At 39.4% G+C, this 19,349-nt stretch overlaps 1 protein-coding gene across 1 annotated transcript in view; it reads left to right on the top strand.

Annotated features, from left to right (window-relative positions):
• GTDC1 (glycosyltransferase like domain containing 1) overlaps nucleotides 1-19,349 on the top strand; it is a 258,670-nt gene that overhangs the window by 103,191 nt on the left and 136,130 nt on the right. The gene's annotated exons all lie outside the window — the stretch shown is intronic.

Here is a 19,349-nt window from a genome sequence, read left to right as displayed (position 1 = left end):
GGCTCCAAGATCACCGCAGATGGGGACTGTAGCCAAGAAATTAAAAGACGCTTGCTCTTTGGGAGGAAAGCAGTGGCAAATCTAGACAGCACACTAAAAAGCAGAGACATCACCCTGTCAACAAAAGTGTGTATAGTCAAGGCTATGGTCTTCCCAGTTGCAATGTATGGCAGTGAAAGTTGGACCATAAGAAAGACTGAGGGCCAAAGAATTGAGGCCTTTGAACTATGGTGCTGGAGAAGACTCCTGCGAGTCCCTTGGACTGCAAGGAGATCAAACCGGTCAGTCCTAGAGGAGATCAACCCTGACTGCTCTTTAGAAGGCCAGCACCTGAAGTTGAAACTCAAATACTTTGGCCACCTAATGAGAAGGAAGGACTCACTGGAGAAGAGCCTAATGCTGGGAAAGATTGAGGGCAATAGAAGAAGGGGACGACAGAGAATGAGGTGGCTGGATGGAGTCACTGAAGCAGTAGGTGTGAGCTTAAATGGACTCCAGAAGATGGTAGAGGACAGGAAGGCCTGGAGGAATGTTGTCCATGGCGTCCTGATGGGTCAGACACGACTTTGCAGCTAACAACAATAACAACAATGTATAATAATGACTTATCCCACAGGTTTTATTGATCACATTTGATTAAAATATGGTACAATTTCCCTTGGAAAAAAGAATTAGGTAATCAAAGCCATTAGCTTTAATTTTGTCTTACTTTAAGTATAATAAAAATAAGAAAACTAATGTCATCAGACCTCTTTTATGGGCTCTAAAATATTTCCATTAATAGAGCATGATAGTAGAAACCTATAGATGCAAAACAAGTTTACAGAAGTCTGATTCTATAGTTAAAATGCATTTTTGATAGTTTGTTTTTAAATTTTATAAAATATACTATATTTGCCTCATCCTAGAGTAGATCTGTCTATTTGGTCAGCATTGACTTGATGCATCATCATCATCATCATCATCATCATCATCATCATCATCATCATCATCATCATCATCATCATAATATCAAAAATCAAAAAGTATTTTCCTTTTAAAATAGAATTTTGTGTGTGTGTGTGTGTATACACATATATATATATACATACATACATACACAACTTTTATCTTTAATCATGGTGCTGTTATAATAGGAACCCTGACTTAATATAGTCCCTAGCTTATTAAAATCTTTCCGTTGCTTGACAGTCCTTTGTTTTGTATCTGGTTGTTGAAGATTGTTGAAGCTTAAATACATATCATGCAAATCATCCTTACTCTGTTGATGTACAGTGGCTGATTGAGAGGCCGTATGTATGGCTTATGGCCCAACCACATGAAAAGAGTAATTTAAAGGCCAGATGAGCTAAAGCTGCTCTAAGTTAGGCTGATGTGTGAGCTTCAAAGGTTATTGAATAGCATCTTTATTTAAAATACAAAGTGATTTTATTAATAACACCTGAAGTGAGTTATTCAGGGAGGAAACAGAAAGGTACATGATGTAAATGTATACCATACTTAACACATGTGGAGTAAAGATTATATTGCATTTGGATATTTGTATCCCAATATAGATTTACATGCTTTTTTTAAAAAACGTGTGAAAATAGTCCACCATTGATTGTGTTTTGAATCCTCAAGGAATAGAAATCTGATGAGGTTCAATTGTACTGGCTACAACACTGTGGACAATGAATACAAATCTAACCTACTGAAAATAGTAAATATGGGGTTATTTTGTGTTCAACAACAATAAGTTGGAAGGGACCTTGGAGGTCATCTAGTCCAACCCCCTGCTCAGGCAGGAAACCCTATACCATTTCAGGCAAATGGCTGTCCAGTCTCTTCTTAAAAACTTCCAGTGTTGAAGCATTCACCACATCTGGAGGCAGGTTGTTCCACTGGTTAATTGTTCTAACTGTCAGGAAATTTCTCCTTAGTTCTAGGTTGCTTCTCTTCTTGACTAGTTTCCATCCATTGCTTCTTGTCCTGTTTTCAGGTGCTTTGGAGAATAGCTTGACTCCCTCTTCTTTGTGGCAGCCCCTGAGATATTGGAACACTGCTATCAAGTCACCCCTCACCCTTCTCTTCATTAAACTACACATACCCAATTCCAGCAACCGTTCCCGATATGTTTTAGCCTGCAGTCCCCCAATCATCTTTGTTGCTCTTCTCTGTACCCTTTCTAGAGTCTCGACATCTTTTTTACATCGTGGTGACCAAAACTGGATGCAGTATTCCAGGTGTGGCCTTACCAAGGCATTGTAAAGTGGTATTAGTACTTCACGTGATCTTGATTCTATCCCTCTGTTAATGCAGCCTAGCACTGTGTTGGCTTTTTTGGTAGCTGCAGCACACTGCTGGCTCATATTGAAGTGATTGTCTACTAGGACTCCAAGATCCCTCTCACAGTTACTACTATTGAGCAAGGTACCACCTATACTATACCTGTGCATTTGATTTTTCCTGCCTAAATGTAGAACCTTACTTTTTTCACCATTGAATTTCATATTGTTAGATAGTGCCCAGTGTTCGAGTCTGTCCAAATCCTCCTGTATTTTAAGCCTATCTTCTGGAGTATTGGCTATTCCTGCTAGCTTGGTGTCTTCTGCAAATTTGATGAGTTCCCCATCTATACCCTCATCCAAATCGTTGATGAAGATATTGAAGAGCACTGGGCCCAGAACAGAGCCCTGGGGCACCCCACTACACACTTCCTTCCATGTAGATGCAGTTCCATTGAGGACCACACGCTGAGAACGGCCTGTCCAGGCCAGCTATGAATCCATCTGGTGGTGATGCTATCTGACCCACATTTTTCTATCTTATCAAGTAGTAGGTTGTGATCTACTTTATCAAATGCCTTACTAAAGTACAAGTAAATTATATCTACAACAGTCCACTAATTTTGTCACTTGGTCAAAGAATGCAATAAGATTTGTCTGGCATGATCTGTTTTTGACAAACCCATGTTGACTTTTAGTGATGACTTTGTTTGCATCAAGGTGTTCGCTGATTTGTTGTTTGATTATCTTTTCCAGAATCTTCCCAGGTATTGAGGTCAGGCTGATAGGTCTGTAGTTTCCTACTTTTTGAAGTAATTTGAAATCCATAAGGAAAATCCATTGTAACACATTAAGACATACATTTAGGTCAACTAAAGCAAGGTTCTTCAAACTTGGCCCTTTTATGACTTGTGGACTTCAACTCCCAGAATTCCTCAGCCAGCGTGTCATAAAAGGGCCATGTTTGAAGACCCCTGAACTAAAGCCTAACTTGTTTTCTTTTTCAGTTCTGATGTGTATGATTATTTAATTTTTCTAAGTGAAAATTAACATATTGAAAGATATTCCATTCAGAATACAAGTTAGATGTCTTACAGTGTTTGCCCAACTTTAGTTGGTTAGGATTTTCCAACTTGCTTTACTATATTGGAGTACTGAATGTAAAAGATATATTTTGCTCTGTCCAGTATTCCTCACTTATAAACCGTAAGGTATCAAATACATTATGTATAAATTTATGAATATGCTGATTGAAATAAAATTATACTATTTTGCTTAGAATATATATTTTGGTTTTGGTAATCTCACTCTTTTTAGTTGTTATTAAAACGTTTTATTAATCAGCTGATTTAACTAGGCTGGAAATTGGAAGAGAAAGATTGAAAGCAATATAATTTGTACATTAAAAAGAAATCTCAGCATAATGTATTGTAAAGAATAACAAATTGTTACTTTAGCTATTTGCTAATGTAGGTATTAACACAATTTTGACCAAATTTTTATAGCATTTAATGGTTTTGGAAGTCCAAAGATTGTGTGTGTGTGTGTGTGTATGTATGTATGAATGCATATTATAATATTGTTGGACTGTGATTGTCACCATTTTTCTGTTCACAAACTCTGTGTTGCCTAATATTGATAAACCTGTGATATGCCTCATTCGTCTACAGAATTAGAACTTCTTCAAGCAATATATCCACATGGCAACAGTTTGAAGAAACAGCCATTCTCTCACATGTGATATTTTGGCACATAATAGAAGCAGGTAGCATATCTACTACCTGCTGTTGAAAGTGTTGAAGATACTGAATTATTTATTGTTTCTCTCTGCACCATCCAAAAACGTTTTGGATAGTTTGACACATCTCGGTCTTCCATATGGAGACTTCATGGTGACAGAGTTGCCAGCTGCTCAGTCTTAGATTTTCAAGAACTGACTGAGCTTTTTTGAGAGAATCCTGTTGTCTACACACTCACTCACTCACTCACTCACTCACTCACTCACTCACACACACACAGACACACACACCAAACTCCCCACTGTCAAATGTACCTTGTTTCTGTACAATTGGGTATACTGGTGTTTTCGTTAGTCATTTAGAGAGGCATGCCAGCTTGAATTTGGTTTATTGCAATGAAGAATTCAAATACACCGAAATATATTTTATTTTAAGAAAAAGTAGTCAGAGGAGCAACCTCTTAGTCCAACCTTTGGGTGCAGAGATCTCCCATAATTCCCAGCCAAAATGCTGATAAAGGTAAAGGTAAAGGTTCCCCCGCACATGCGTGCTAGTCGTTTCCGACTCTAGGGGCCGGTGCTCATCTCCGTTTCAAAGCCAAAGAGCCAGCGCTTGTCCGAGGACGTCTCCGTGGTCATGTGGCCGGCCTGACTAGACGCCAAAGGCGCACGGAACGCTGTTACCTTCCCACCGTAGTGGTCCCTATTTTTCTACTTGCATTTTTACGTGCTTTCGAACTGCTAGGTTGGCAGAAGCTGGGACGAGTAACAGGCGCTCACTCTGTTATGCGGCACTCGGGATTCGACCCGCCAAACTGCCGACCTTCTGATCGACAAGCTCAGCATCCTAACCCACCAAGCAACCGCGTCCCTTAAAATGCTGATAAAAGCATATAAAATTAAGACCAGTAGTTTTGGAAGGCATATATTGAAGTATTTTGGGGATTTCTGTGTGGCTCAGCTTACTTTGATAAAAAGAACCTGATTTGATCTTATGAAGGATGAAAGTACCTGACCAAAGTGCTCTGCTCGGTGTAGCTTGTGGTCAAATAAAGGGGGCAGATATTCAATCTTTTCTTTTGCATGTATGAAGTGTATTGATGGAACTTTTGTCCCTGAATGTATACTAGATACTGCTTTCCTGACAGAGTACCATAGATGAGATGATACATTTGCATTGGCAGATGATTTCTGCTATCTTCTGGCAGCCACATTATTAATAATAATGACAGAATTAACAGTTGTTGATAAGAAAGGCAAAAAAAAAGTCTGGATAGTGGACATGACGGTACCTGGAAACAGTGGAATAGACAAGAAAGAATTGGAGAAGATAACAAAAGGAACTGCAAACAGAAATAGAACAACTAAAGAAAGCAAAGATAGTACCAATAGTAATAGGCATCTTGGGTGCAATCTCAAAGCAGTTGGAGGACCACTTGAACCATGATCAGCTTTGCAAATTCACTGTCTTATCAATTGCAAAAGGCAGCTTTCCTTGGAACAGCATACATCATGGGAAAATACTTTAAAACCGTCAAAACATGACATGGCTTAAAACTGAAAAAAATGATTTTGACTACCCAGGAGCAAGTTGTTCAAACTAATGCAATGCAGTCCAAAAAAATGAGAAATCATCCAATGATTCCATTTGTCAATTACAAAAGACCACGCTGCTTTGATCCCCAGATATACAAAAGGGTATGTCCATTTCTTTAGCAACCATTCAAAGCTATGACAGTGCTAGAAAAACAGACCTACAAAATGTCCTTGTACTTAAGATGCAATTGGGGTGCTTAGTTACTGGTGTGTATTTATGACAGTTGAGTGTTCTGGGATCGCGTAATCACCATTTGTGATGTTCCCACGCAGCTTCAGACAAGAAAGTCTATGAGAGAAGCCAGATTCATTTAATGACTGTCGCAAAAAAAAGGTCACAAAATTGGGCACGATCACACGATGCCTCACTACAACGTAAGAGTTGTAATACTTAATGACAGAAGTCTCCATTCCAATTATGTTCATAAGTCGAGGACTACCTGTATACAATAAACATCCTAGATTCTTGGGAATAACTTGATGCCTAAGAAGGCCAACACTAGCTAAAATACTGGCAGCTGTGATTTCATATTTTTGTGTATATGATAATGCCACTATACTCATTTGGTGTATCCAATGCAATGGAAATAAAGAGAGCTATAGAGCAGCTCATGAGGAAATCAGATATAAACACCCAACACCCAGGGGAAGGGCCTTCTCTGTGGGTGCGTCTGCCCTCTGGAACCAGCTGCCCATGGAGCTTAGGACTGCCCCCGACCTTCGTTCATTTCGCCGGGACCTGAAGACCTGGCTCTTTGAGCTCTCCGGCCCAGGCTGAGAATTTTTAACGGGTTTTTAATTTTAGGGATGATTTAATCTTTTTTAATTGTTTTTAACTTTTGTACTGGTTTTGTTTTAATACCCTGTAAACCGCCCTGAGTCCTTCGGGAAAGGGCGGTATATAAATCTAATAATAAATCTAATAATAAAATAAAATAATGTTCATCTGTCAGTAATTAATTGAGGCTAAAATTAGGAGAAAATTGTTGCTGCATTTCTCATAAAATCCAGGTAACTTGGCCTAAGTTGCTTAGAAATGAAAGCAGCTTTCCAATACTATTTGTTCAAACCGAAGAAGTCTATCTCACAAATCTTTCTATACTTTATAACACTACAGAATAATATAAAAACACTTATCCAATTAGCACATTGGACTAGTTCTTGGAAGGCAATATCAAGCCTGTACTATAGATTTAGCACCAGATCTGAGTTGCTACTCTGCACTCCTAATGATTATAATGATTTTATCAATTTTATGCCAGTTGAATTGAATATTGTAATCTTATTTGCATGCAACCTCAGAATTTCTTTTAGTGCAGTTATTCTGCCTGAACACTCTGTGGAATGATAATAGGTTTATCACTTTTCAGTTCTTTGCACAATACCACAGTTTCTATAGGGATGATTGTCAGAAATCTTTAATCACTTACACTCTTTCAAGGATACAGAAATATGAAAGCTGCAGGTTAACTTTATATTCTGCTATACTTCCATGTACCTATAATATAATCACTGTTTATATCACGACGAGAGTAAAGACAATCAAGGAAATGTGGGAGATGGATTGTTGTATTTTATTAATCTAAGGACTGTAGGTATGGCTTATTGGAATAAACCATAGTTGGTTTGTTTTGCACATCAGACTATGTTTGTGAGCATGGCTTACAAATCATAGGGTTTATTCTCACACTGCACAGGGTACCAGATCCATACAAATAATTTTGTGACTTTAGCGTGCTGCATGAATTCAGGCAGTCTTTTGTTGTTTCTGTTCCACATGCAAATTGTACATGCATAAAAGGCATGTTTGATTTATTTGGGTCTTTCAAGACTGCTAAAGGAGGGGAGGGGAGGAAGGAAGAGGAAATCTTTATTTCTATTAGTAGCAAAGCCCTTCCTTAAATTGTAGCTCTTAATCCGGGAGACAGCTGTCAGCAAACAGACTTTCCCCTCAAACCATCCACTGACAAATGCTCTGAAGTACTGTAAACTTGAGAGCAATCTTGGTGGATTTTTTTTTAAAAAAATATTTTTGGTTTATTTCTGTTGCTAAATGTATTAGAAGGCTTGGTGGACTGTCTTGAATGAAACCAGGATTGGATGATGACTTTGAAAACATTTTATGTTGCAGCTCCATGACGTTTTTCTACTTATGCGAAAAATGTCAGGTTGACACCACCAGAGTGGTAGAGGAATGAAATGTAATGAGTGAAGGATATTTGTCGGGGGTTTAGTTAAGTAAAAAGAAGCCTCATAGGAGTTTCACCTGAATTTGGGAAGTCTTATACAAGTGTTGCAAAGAAATGCTTAGTTCACTTATGAATTGCAAGCTCTTCGCTCCAGGGTGATGTGTAAAGAACCAGTTGCCTCAAGTATGACACAGGGTCTACTGCAGGAAACCTTTCTGTGTGTGATCCTAAGCACCACATTATCAAAATGCAGCTCCTGCGCACAACTTTGCATGCTTAATTCTTCATAGGAAGTTTCCTTGCTTCTGCCCTCATGGAGGCCAAATCTTCATAAAGGTCATGAGATCAGTTTTTGAGAGGCAATTGTCTTGCTTACAGTTACACACACACATGGTATCTGTGAACTTCTTGAACAGCAATAATATCTGCTGATCAGGGCAGCTGATCAATATGCTTGCATTTCTTTTAATTATTTGCTGTGCATACTTAATATATCTGTGCACTTCTTTCAATGCTAGAACCACTTATGTCTATGGATGTAAATATCAGAGATGGGAGCAGAGCAGTATATATATTAATCTATAGACCACTCACGCTGGGCACCTAAACTGTTTCAATTCCTCTCCTCGGGATGGCGCTACAAGGTATTGAATGCCAAAACAACCCAGACACAAGGACAGTTTTTTTTTCCTGCACCATTAATCTGCTGCACACCTAATTCTCACAGGGCCATCTAATGTCTATGTACACTTACCTATGTAGTATGGCTGTGTTTATTATCATTTATCCTTCTTTACTCCCCCCTCTTATTCAGATGATGATGATGACAGTGATGATGGTGATGGTGATGGTGATGATTATGTTGGTTTACATGTACATTGAGAGCTTCTGCCCTAGAGACAAATTTCTTGGCACACTTGGCCAATAAAGTACTCTACTCTAGTCTACTCTAATCCTAGTCTAGTCCACTAGTCTACTCTATTCCTACTCTATTCTACTCTACTCTTTGGACCCAGTTTCCCTTAGTATATGGAAATCATTTTTTCCCTGAAAATGTCATGATTCCAACAGATGAAACTCTTCAAAAAAAACTTTGAGGCATTGTTTACCTTAAAGGATCTTTTATTCGAGTAGCATAATACCGGCACTTACATAATCGAAGCCAAAAACTAATTTCCCCTCCCCTGGGCACATAGTATCAAATCACAATTCCCTCCTCCAATTATTTTTATTTTATTTTTATTTTTTTTATTCCATTTATATCCCGCCCTTCTCCGAAGACTCAGGGCGGCTTACAAGCTTAGCAGTAGCCTTCATTCTATGTATATGCCTGCTTATTAGGGCTTTCACCCCCCCCCCAAGCGGCATTATTACAAAGTCAGCTTAATTGCCCCCAACAGTCTGGGTCCTCATTTTACCTACCTCGGAAGGATGGAAGGCTGAGTCAACCTTGAGCCTGGTGGGATGCGAACCTGCACTAATTGCAGGCAGCTGGTGTTACTTAAGGAGGCATTAGCCCACTGTTCCACCAAGTCATAAATCACATTCCCCAATTAGCTTGAAGCGCAGGCTTCCTCTCTAGCTCTCCAGCCCGCCAATTCTTTTTTTTTTTATTAAAAAGTTTTATCATACATTTTATCTTTAACAAACCCCCCTACCCCTCCCCTATCCCTCCCTCCTTACCCCTCCCCCCTCCCCCCCCCGACTTCCCAGAGCTAAGTACAAGGTATAAAAAACAAAAAAAAGAATCATAAACAACCACATGCTAACAACCGTAAACTCTCTAAATCTATCACTCTCTAGCTCATATAGAATAACTACAAACACTATTAATATAAAATCTTCATTTCAAAAAAAGGATTTAGGCAATCTAGCATGACTTGGGACGCGCTTAAAAGCTCCAGCCTTGTCCATCTGTACATCCAAAACACCATTCCAATCCCCCATAAAAATAACAGATTTATAATCCAACTGGGTAAGCTTTGTATAAAGTAAACTAAAAAAGTCAGCTTGTTGTTAATTAGGAGCATATAATCCAACTAAAAGCGTCTTTTTGCCTTCTAGCAGCAGCTCTATCATAACATATCTTCCATGCTTATCTGCTTCAATTAAGTCTGCTGTTAAAGCACTTTTAACATAAACAACCACTCCATTTTTCTTATTCATTGCAGAAGCAACAGATCGCGTACCCAACCTTGAGTTCAGTAAATACTTTTGATCCACAACCCTAATATACGTTTCTTACAAACATATAACATCTATCTTGAATTGTTTTAAATATTGAAAAACTTTCTGCCTCTTCTGTGGTGAATTTAGTCCATTAACGTTCCAAGTTAAAAATTTAGTTGTCATGCATATCATCCCAAAGCTCTTAAAGCGCTGCTCTGATAGGACTATCTTTTTTAGGCCGTGCTCCTCCCACTGCTTGGCTATAAGTACGTTGTGAAAGTTCCATAGACTTCTGCTGATCTTGTTCTTTTATTTTTTATTTTTTAATCGTTTTAAAGCAGCACGCGTCACCCTCTGCTCTCTAAGATCATCCAAAGAAGTTGTAGCTTGATCTCCTCCAGCACCATTCTCCTCTGTCTGTCCATCTTCAGCCTCTTGATGTTCTCCTTCTCCAGATCTCTTTGCAGCTTCCAAAAGTAATAATGGGGTTGCTTTTAAAACGTTATTGTAAAAATCACGCGCCTGCATCACAGTAACCAAACGGTACCTTTTACCTTCGTGCATCACCATCAACCCAACTGGGATCTCCCATCTGAACCTTATATCTCGTTGTTTGAGCTCTTGCACAAGAAATGTAAAATCCTTCCTTCTCCTTAAAATCTTTGGAGGAATTTCTTTTAGAACCAAAACTTCTTGATCAGCAATCACAACTTTAGAATCATAGGCAGCTTGTATAACTTCATCTCTAATTTCCCTCTTTACAAAATAAACCACCACATCTCTAGGCAGCTTTCTCTGTCTAGCAATCCATGAATTCACACGAAACACTTTATCCATGCCTCCCTTTATTTCAGATGCTGGCTGGTTCAATACCACTTCCAGAGCCTCAGAAATCAGCTGCTTTAGATCTTCCTTAATATTCTCTTTTAAGCCTCTGATTCTAACAGCAAACTGCATCTGATAATATTGAGCAAGACTCAATTCTCTGTCCATTTTGTCTCTTAAATCTTCATTCTCCAATACTTTTGCTTCTAATATGGCATTCTTTTGAGTCAAATCTTCCACTTTTTCATCCAGGTCTTCCACACATTCAGCCACTTTATACACTGAAGACAAAATGTCTGCCTTCATCACACTGAACTTCTGTTCCATCCTCTCTTCCATTCTCTCCTCCAATTTCTCCAATTTCTCCTCCATCCGTGCAAATTTATCACCCATTGATTCCAGAATTACCTGGGCATGTTTTTCAAGAGCATCTTGTAGATCCTTCGGTGTCAATACATCAGGAGGATGCAACGCCTGCAATGATGATTGTTGCGTCGGAGAAGTTCCAGCACTCCGAAGAGTTTTTGAGGGAGGTTTAGCCGCCATCTTTTACTTCCACTTGTGACGCACTTTCACTTTAAGTTTAAAAAAGTCCATCAAGCTCGAGAGTAAAATATAATAATCCTCTTCATCCTTTCCTCTTGTACCGCTCTGCCTGCTCCTTTTATTCCATAGTCCTTCCTTCAGGCAGGGGTGGTCGCAAACGCCTGGCTCTGCTCCAAGAAATCCGGAGCAGAGACGCTGGCCAGCTGGGAGCGACCCAGGCTACGGGGGAGTTCGATCCTTCAGCCGCCCAAGCTACAAGCTCAGGCGGCCCCGGAGAACTCAACCCCTACCTGGGGCCTCACCCCCTCCTCTTCTCCCGAGGAGGGGGCTTCAAATTCACCCGAACAGCTGATCGACGCTGTTTCGGGTGAAAATTACTCAGCTGAGCCGCGGGCAGCCCGGGAAGGCTGTCTCCGGCGCCGCACAGCCACCAGAAGCTCGACCAGCCCGCCAATTCTTTTATCAGCTCTGAGTTCAATAACCTTGATTCTCACGCTGTGTTTAGTGTTGTTATGTCTAGCTGGAGTCTTATTCACATCCCCCCCTCCCAGCATCATCTAACTCTAAAAGCGAAAGGGAAAAAATGGCTACATTTCCATCTGTTGTCAATGCAAAAACATTCAATGTTAGCAGCACTGACAGAAATAATGGAACAAAAAGAGAAAGCTACACTGTGGCTCATCTATCAGTCCTTGGGGGGGGGAATACTGAAGATGAGAGATAGTTGAGTGGAGCTTCTTAGTCTTCTTGTGTTGTCCAAAATACTTGAGTAGCAGGATGCCTATGTGATTCCCTCACTACCTGAATAACGACCTAATGTAAGTGCACTAGAATATGTACATCACAAATAAAAGAAAAGGCCTAATTTGGAAGACAAGTTTGTTTCTGGTGCGGAACATTTGTTTTATTCTTTGCAGCCTCTGTTTCTCTAAGGTTCAGAGGACAAAACATTACCAGTCCATTGAAAGTGGCTGAATGTGTTCTGGCTCTTTATATAAAGAAAATTGGCAAAATAAGCATTCAGGCATTTTCACATAATCAGATATGTATTAATTTGCTTTTTGGATAGAAACGAACTCAGTTCACATTCTAAAATAAATGAATGATTTGTAGTCCTAGATATTTATTAGTTATATATTACTATGTACATATAGTAATTACATTGAGAGGAAACATATTTTTTCATAACAATTAATGTTTGTAAATGTTTATGGAAGTACATAACAAATATAACAAACACATGGACTAATTAAGATGAAAAGGATGACAACCCTTGTGGCTTGTTCTGAAAAATAAAGAACATTACAATGGTAAGACTTAATTATTTCTGTAAACATTTCAAACGACTTTCCATATAAAAGTGGGATTTCTAAACTAGTTTATATCTTCTAAACCTTTTTGACATTTATACATGCCATGTCAAGAATAAATTACTCCTTATTTATTTACTTTATTATGGATTTTAATATATTATCATTTATGACTGGATATTTTTGAATTTTTAAAGGCCTTTATTATTAAATCATAAATGAAAAGGCTTTTTCATGTTTTTTTACATTCATACATTCATGCAGTACAAAAACTCACTGATTGAACATTAATATATAATTACTTTAGTAGTAAGGTGAATTTTCATTTATATGTCATACACAAATAACACAATACTAACTGTGAGATATATTATGCATATCACACCATATATATATGTCAGTGTGTGTGTGTGTATGTATGTATATATATGTGTATGTGTATATATATATATATATATATATATATATATATATATATATATATATATATGTGTGTGTGTGTGTGTGTGCATGTGTGTCTGTGTACATGTATATATATGTATGTATATATATGTGCATACCGGCATCTCGGGTCAACCAGACTATTCCATCTCTAACGATGGGGGGGTGAGGTGTTACCCCTCGTTGATAGGGCTCGCAACTTGGGCGTCCTCCTGGATTCACAGCTCACTTTTGAAGACCATATAGGAGCCGTGACCAGGGGGGCTTTTGCCCAGGTTCGCCTGGTGCGCCAGTTGCGACCCTACCTGGACCGAGATGCCCTATGCACAGTCACTCATGCGCTCGTGACCTCCAGTTTAGACTACTGCAACGCTCTACATGGGGCTGCCCTTGAGGACCACCTGGAGGCTTCAGCTGGTGCAGAATGCAGCCGCACGAGTCGTGATGGGGGTCTCCCGATACTCCCATGTAACACCTCTGCTCCGCGAGCTGCATTGGCTTCCGGTTGCCCTTCGGGTGAGATTCAAGGTGCTGGTGATGACCTATAAAGCCCTAAATGGCGAGGGTCCGGGATATTTGAGGGAACACCTGCTGCCAGCATCAAGCTCCCTTCGTCCAGTGCGCTCCCACAGGGAGGGTCTTCTCAGGGTGCCGCCGGTTAAAGATTGCCGGCGGGTAACACCCAGGGGTAGGGCCTTCTCAGTGGGTGCGCCTGCCCTGTGGAACCAGCTGCCTGCGGAGCTTAGGACTGCCCCCAACCTCCGTTCATTCCGCCGGGACCTGAAGACCTGGCTCTTCGAGCTCTCTGGGCCAGGCTGAGAATTTTTTAATTTTAATTTTAATTGGGTTTTTTACTGTTCTCAGGGTTTTATTTAACCTTTTTTAATTTGTTTTAACGTTTGTATTGACTCTCTTTTAAATGCCCTGTAAACCGCCCTGAGTCCTTCGGGAAAGGATGGTATATAAATCTAAATAAATAAATAAATAAATAAAACAGACACACACACCAATAAACTCCGAAGACTAAAGGAACGCCAGAAACAAACCCCTCCTCTCCCACAGCAACACATGAAACAAACTGTGCACAACATCTCAGATAGGATTCTCACCAAAGCTGAAACCAACGTCCTGTCTAAAGGATTTAATTTTGCAGTCGCTCCCAAACACATTCCCACGGAAACCATTATATGCGGAGTCGAATCCAGCCTGACCAAAATTAACCCTGATGACGCCAACAAAATCAGACTCGAAGTTACCAACATCCTCTGCACCAGCAAACCACCCAAAAGCAACTTACCCAAAGAGGAACAGACAGCACTACTTAACCTAAAAAATGACACCAGCATAATCATTCTGCCAGCAGACAAAGGCAACGCCACGGTGGTAATGAACTCATCTGACTACCATACCAAATTATCCAACCTACTCCGAGACTCCACATACAAACTCCTCAAGACAGATCCCACCACCTACCTGGAAAAAACCACAAAATCAAAAATAAAAGCCACCCCCATCAGTGAAGAGATCCAGAAAACAATCATTCCCAGAGAAAAATCATCCAGAAGTCCTAAGCTCTATGGTCTGCCCAAGATACACAAAGAAGGAACCCCACTCAGACCCATAGTCAGCTCCATAGGCTCACCTCTACAAAATCTAGCCAAATTTCTGGCCAAACAACTACAGCCTTACGCAAATTCCATCACCTCACACGTACAAAACTCATTCCAATTCATAGAGATCATAAGTAAACTAAACTTACAGCCCTGTGACCTACTTGTGAGCTTCGATGTCGTATCCCTCTTCACCCAAGTGCCAATCAAAGAAGCCTTGACAGCTATCCTAAATAAATACAACCCCCCAAAACACATCCTAGATCTGACCAACCACTGCCTATCTAACACATACTTCATCTACAATGGACAAAGATACAAACAAATGGAAGGAGCACCCATGGGATCACCCCTTTCACCTGTCATCGCAAACCTCTACATGGAACACTTTGAAACCCTCGCTCTAGAAAAATCCAACCACAAACCCAAACTCTGGCTCAGATACGTAGATGACACCTTCGTAATCTGGCCACACGGCAAAGAAAAACTAGATGACTTCCTCATACACCTCAATAGCCTACACCCCAAAATACAATTCACCATGGAAACAGAAGCTAACAATCAACTTCCCTTCCTTGATGTCTTAGTCTACAAGAAATCCAACGGCTCCCTAGGACACACTATCTACCATAAAAAAACACACACAAACCGCTATCTGAACGCACTCTCACACCACCACCCAGCACAGATCAACTCCGTAGCCAAGACACTCATCTCCAGAACAAAACACCTAGCTGACGAACAACACCTAAAAACCGAACTACACACTCTCACTAATGTACTAACAGCCAATGGATTCCAAAGAAACACGATTACCAACTTAATCCGAAGAGAGACACCCACAAAAACCCAAGACAGAGAACAAGAAAATGGCAAAGCCCTCCTCCCATACTTAAAAGGGACCACAGACAGAATCAGCAAGGTCCTCCAAAAACACAACATCAAAACAGCATTCTACACAGACAGAAAAATATCCACCATCCTAAGAAACCCCAAGGACATAATTGGGTTAGAAAACCAAGGAGTATACGAAATCCCATGCACCACCTGCCCCACCACATACATCGGACAGACCAACAGAAGAATAAGTGCACGCATTGAAGATCACAAAAACTCACTCAGAAAGGGAGAACAAACTTCATCCCTGGTCCAACACTTTGAAGCCACGGGACATGAAATTGATTTTAAAAAAACCAAAACTATCGCCAAAATTGAACATTTCAACAACAGAATAATCAGAGAAGCCATTGAGATAGAAAAACGCCCCCACAGCATGAATAAACGAGATGATACCTCTCGCCTTCCAGCCATTTGGAAACCCGCCTTAATTGACAGACGAGGCCCAACCACCAAGAATGATACCAGACCCAAACTCATGATAACATCACATGACATCACCACCACACAACCATTCAAAAAGCAAATCCGAACCCACAATGATAACGAGGCACAACCACAAAACAGAAACCTAACTACAGCTGCAACATCAGCCACTTTAAACCCCTCCAAACCACACAATAAGCAAACTGACACCCACTATAAAAACATGGCACCACCACAAACACGAAGCCGAACAAAAGCAGCACAACTCACCAGCTCAGGTCTGGAGCTGGCAGCTGAGACCAGCCCATCCACTCAGAACACCCCCCCACCCAATCAGAACACACCCACCATTCAAAACACACTCCCACCCAATCAGAACACACTTGGTCCCCTACCCAATCAGAGCACACCTCCACAGAACACACCCCCTCTGGCAGTTTAAAAAAGAGGAACAAACAGCCACATGCTTCTCCCAGAAGAAGGAAGCTAAAGCCTGATGATGACGGATGGGATTCCGTCGAAACGTTGCGCCTACAACTTTAGTTCTACGCGGGGAAAAACCCGAATAACCAAAGATCCATATATATATATATATATATATATATATATATATATATATATATATATATATATATGTGTGTGTGTGTGTGTGTGTGTGTGTGTGTGTGTGTGTGTGTGTGTGTGTGTATACACACACACACAAACACACACTTAAGCACAAGCATACAAACACACAAGTATAAACACAAACACATTTCTATATATTCAATTAACAAAATGGAACTTAGAAGCCAATAGTAGGTAAGGCACCAGGCTAGAAATTGGCAGACAGAGGTGTAAGAGCTAAATGCAGCCAAAACCAAGAAGAGGTAACTACCAGTAGTAAGCAAGGGTATTTCTCTCCTAATAGGACTGCAATCTACATAACCACATAAACTATGACCAGCTAATGTGTCCATTAGTAAGGATGGTATAGAGGGATTTCACAAACATTAAACGGGACCTTTGGTGAATATAGACTTTGCCTAATTAGGTTTAGAAACACTCAGCTAGGAAAAACTACTCACTAATAATAATCTTATGTTTCTATTGAATCTTCTTAGTTTATTGCTTTCATTCATTCTAGTGGTCAAAATAAAGGAGGTGATTTTTTAAAAAGAAAGTTCCTTAATGCCAGCAAGCCAAATCATTGTGGGAAATATGCAACCAAAGTCACTCCACAGAGTCAGAGGGAGAGGAGCAGTGATAAAAATACATATTTAGGTATCTCATCATCCTTTACTGGTCTATTGGCAAAATGGGAAATCAGTTTGCATAACCATCCATCTGTTTTAAACATGACATTTCTGCAGACCAAAGACAGATGAATACTTATATAGGTTATGGGTATCTAATGTATTACATATGTGCCTAATGAATATGAAAGTCTGAAGCAGTTCTTTCATTTGCATATGAGTTTGGACCACTCTTGTTTATTTCAATTACAGACAAATAATGGTTGCACTGTGTGGCTGACTACGTCATTGTGAAGAAGAGGGCATCATTTTGGCTTTATTATTTAGAACAGATGAACATTTAATAAATGTGTGTGTATTGCTAATGTATGGTATATAGAACTGCGCTGCATTATTAATATTTTGCAGCATTGATCAGGTGGGATAAGAATGTTAACAGAATTTTACTGTGCCCTTATTTTGTAAGATAACATGTTAATGATGTGGCTGTTTTAATTTAACTTTAACAGACAATTTAAATATAGGTTTCCTTTACAGAGACAAAAGTTGCAATTTAAAGCTATTTGGTAGTCTAAAAACAGCTTAATTCTCGAGTAGCATAGTAATAAGTATTAATCCAGCTTATGCAGTGATTGCAGTATGTCATGTTTGTGAAAGATTGTCTAACGGCTTTCTCATGGCTTTAGGTGTATGTCTGTTCCAGTGCATATGTATACACACGTACACAATTGTTAAATTTCTTATGCTGAGACAAGCTGTTCATTTTAATTGACATTCAAATATCAGCAGAAATTAACATGTTTCTAATATCCTCAACATCACTTTGTCTCTTTACCTCCCATGTAGACTTGGTGAGAGGATAAAATTACCTTGCTGTTGTTTTCTTCATAATAAAACCATCATTTTCTTTATTTTTGCTAGTGGTTGAAACAGCATCATTAGAATTGGTATGCCTGAGTCCCTTTCTTCTGTTTTGGGGGCAGTGGAATTTTGCATCTGAGTTTTTGGTTGCCAGAGGTTGCCTCTGGAAACCCTCTAAACCCACTAAAAAAACAAAACAAAGCAAAATTCAGAGCCAAAATTTTGAGTGCTTGGGGCTCAGTCAGCTGCAAAAGAGGTGGTGCTGCACTGCAGTTTTCCATCCTTGATTTAATTCATTAGGTGATGGAAAATCATTGTTAGATTTCTTCATCATACAAAGCCACCATCCAGCTCTCTTCTAAATGAGAAAAAAACAAGATTGGAGAAGAAAGTTGCGTACGGCTCTTCCTCCAGAAACTAAGGTTAATATAATTTCACTTTGTGCCTAATCATGGTAAAGGAAAGAAAGCTAGTCAAATTGTAGCTTTTAAATACTAACCAGGAAAAGAATCTTTTGGGTTCTAATTTTCACTGGAAAGTGAATTAGATACTGTTGTTTTTGCTGTGTTTTTAAAGCTTGCCTCTGCTTATGCTTAGGCCCAACTCTGAAACAAAATTATATTCATTCCTTGGATTTATTGGGAGAGAGTTGCATTAACCAGCTATTAGTAAATAAGAGGTTACATATCTGAATGTATGTCAAACTCTATTTCAACCAGTCACTTTAACCTTACTAGTGGTATTTGCAGCCCTGCGACTCTCTTAAAAGGTTATGCACTGTCTTTCATATTATTTATAATCTCATAATAATAGATGGGAGCTGTGCAGGATATTTAATAAAAAAGGGGAAAAGGAAACCTGAACACAAAAAAATAAAGAAAATAAAAACCCCAGTAGTTATTGCATAAATCAAAAGGTTTTATGTTATAACACGAATATGTGCCACGCTTGCTTGTATATTGAATTTTAGTAGTTGGTTGCATAAAAAAGTGAAGTGTAATGAAACTGCAAGTAAAGTATTCCCCAGTCAGCCTTATCTTTGTTCTGTTTGTCCTTCAGACATAGCTTTTCTTGCGTTTTTCAATAAAACCCATCCAGCTCTTTACTTTCATTATTATTATTATTTTTTCATTTTGCATCTCTCTGTAAGTGAGCTGAGAAAACCAATGAGATTCAGTGCTTTTCTACTCGAATCCTTAGCTATTTTTTTTAAGAGATCAAAACTTAGAATGCTGCTAC

The sequence above is a fragment of the Vipera berus genome (genome assembly GCF_964194415.1).
Source record: "Vipera berus genome assembly, chromosome: 1".
Taxonomy (NCBI): domain Eukaryota; kingdom Metazoa; phylum Chordata; class Lepidosauria; order Squamata; family Viperidae; genus Vipera; species Vipera berus.
Note: the sequence above shows the minus strand (reverse complement) of the source record. Positions and strands in the feature narration are given on the sequence as shown.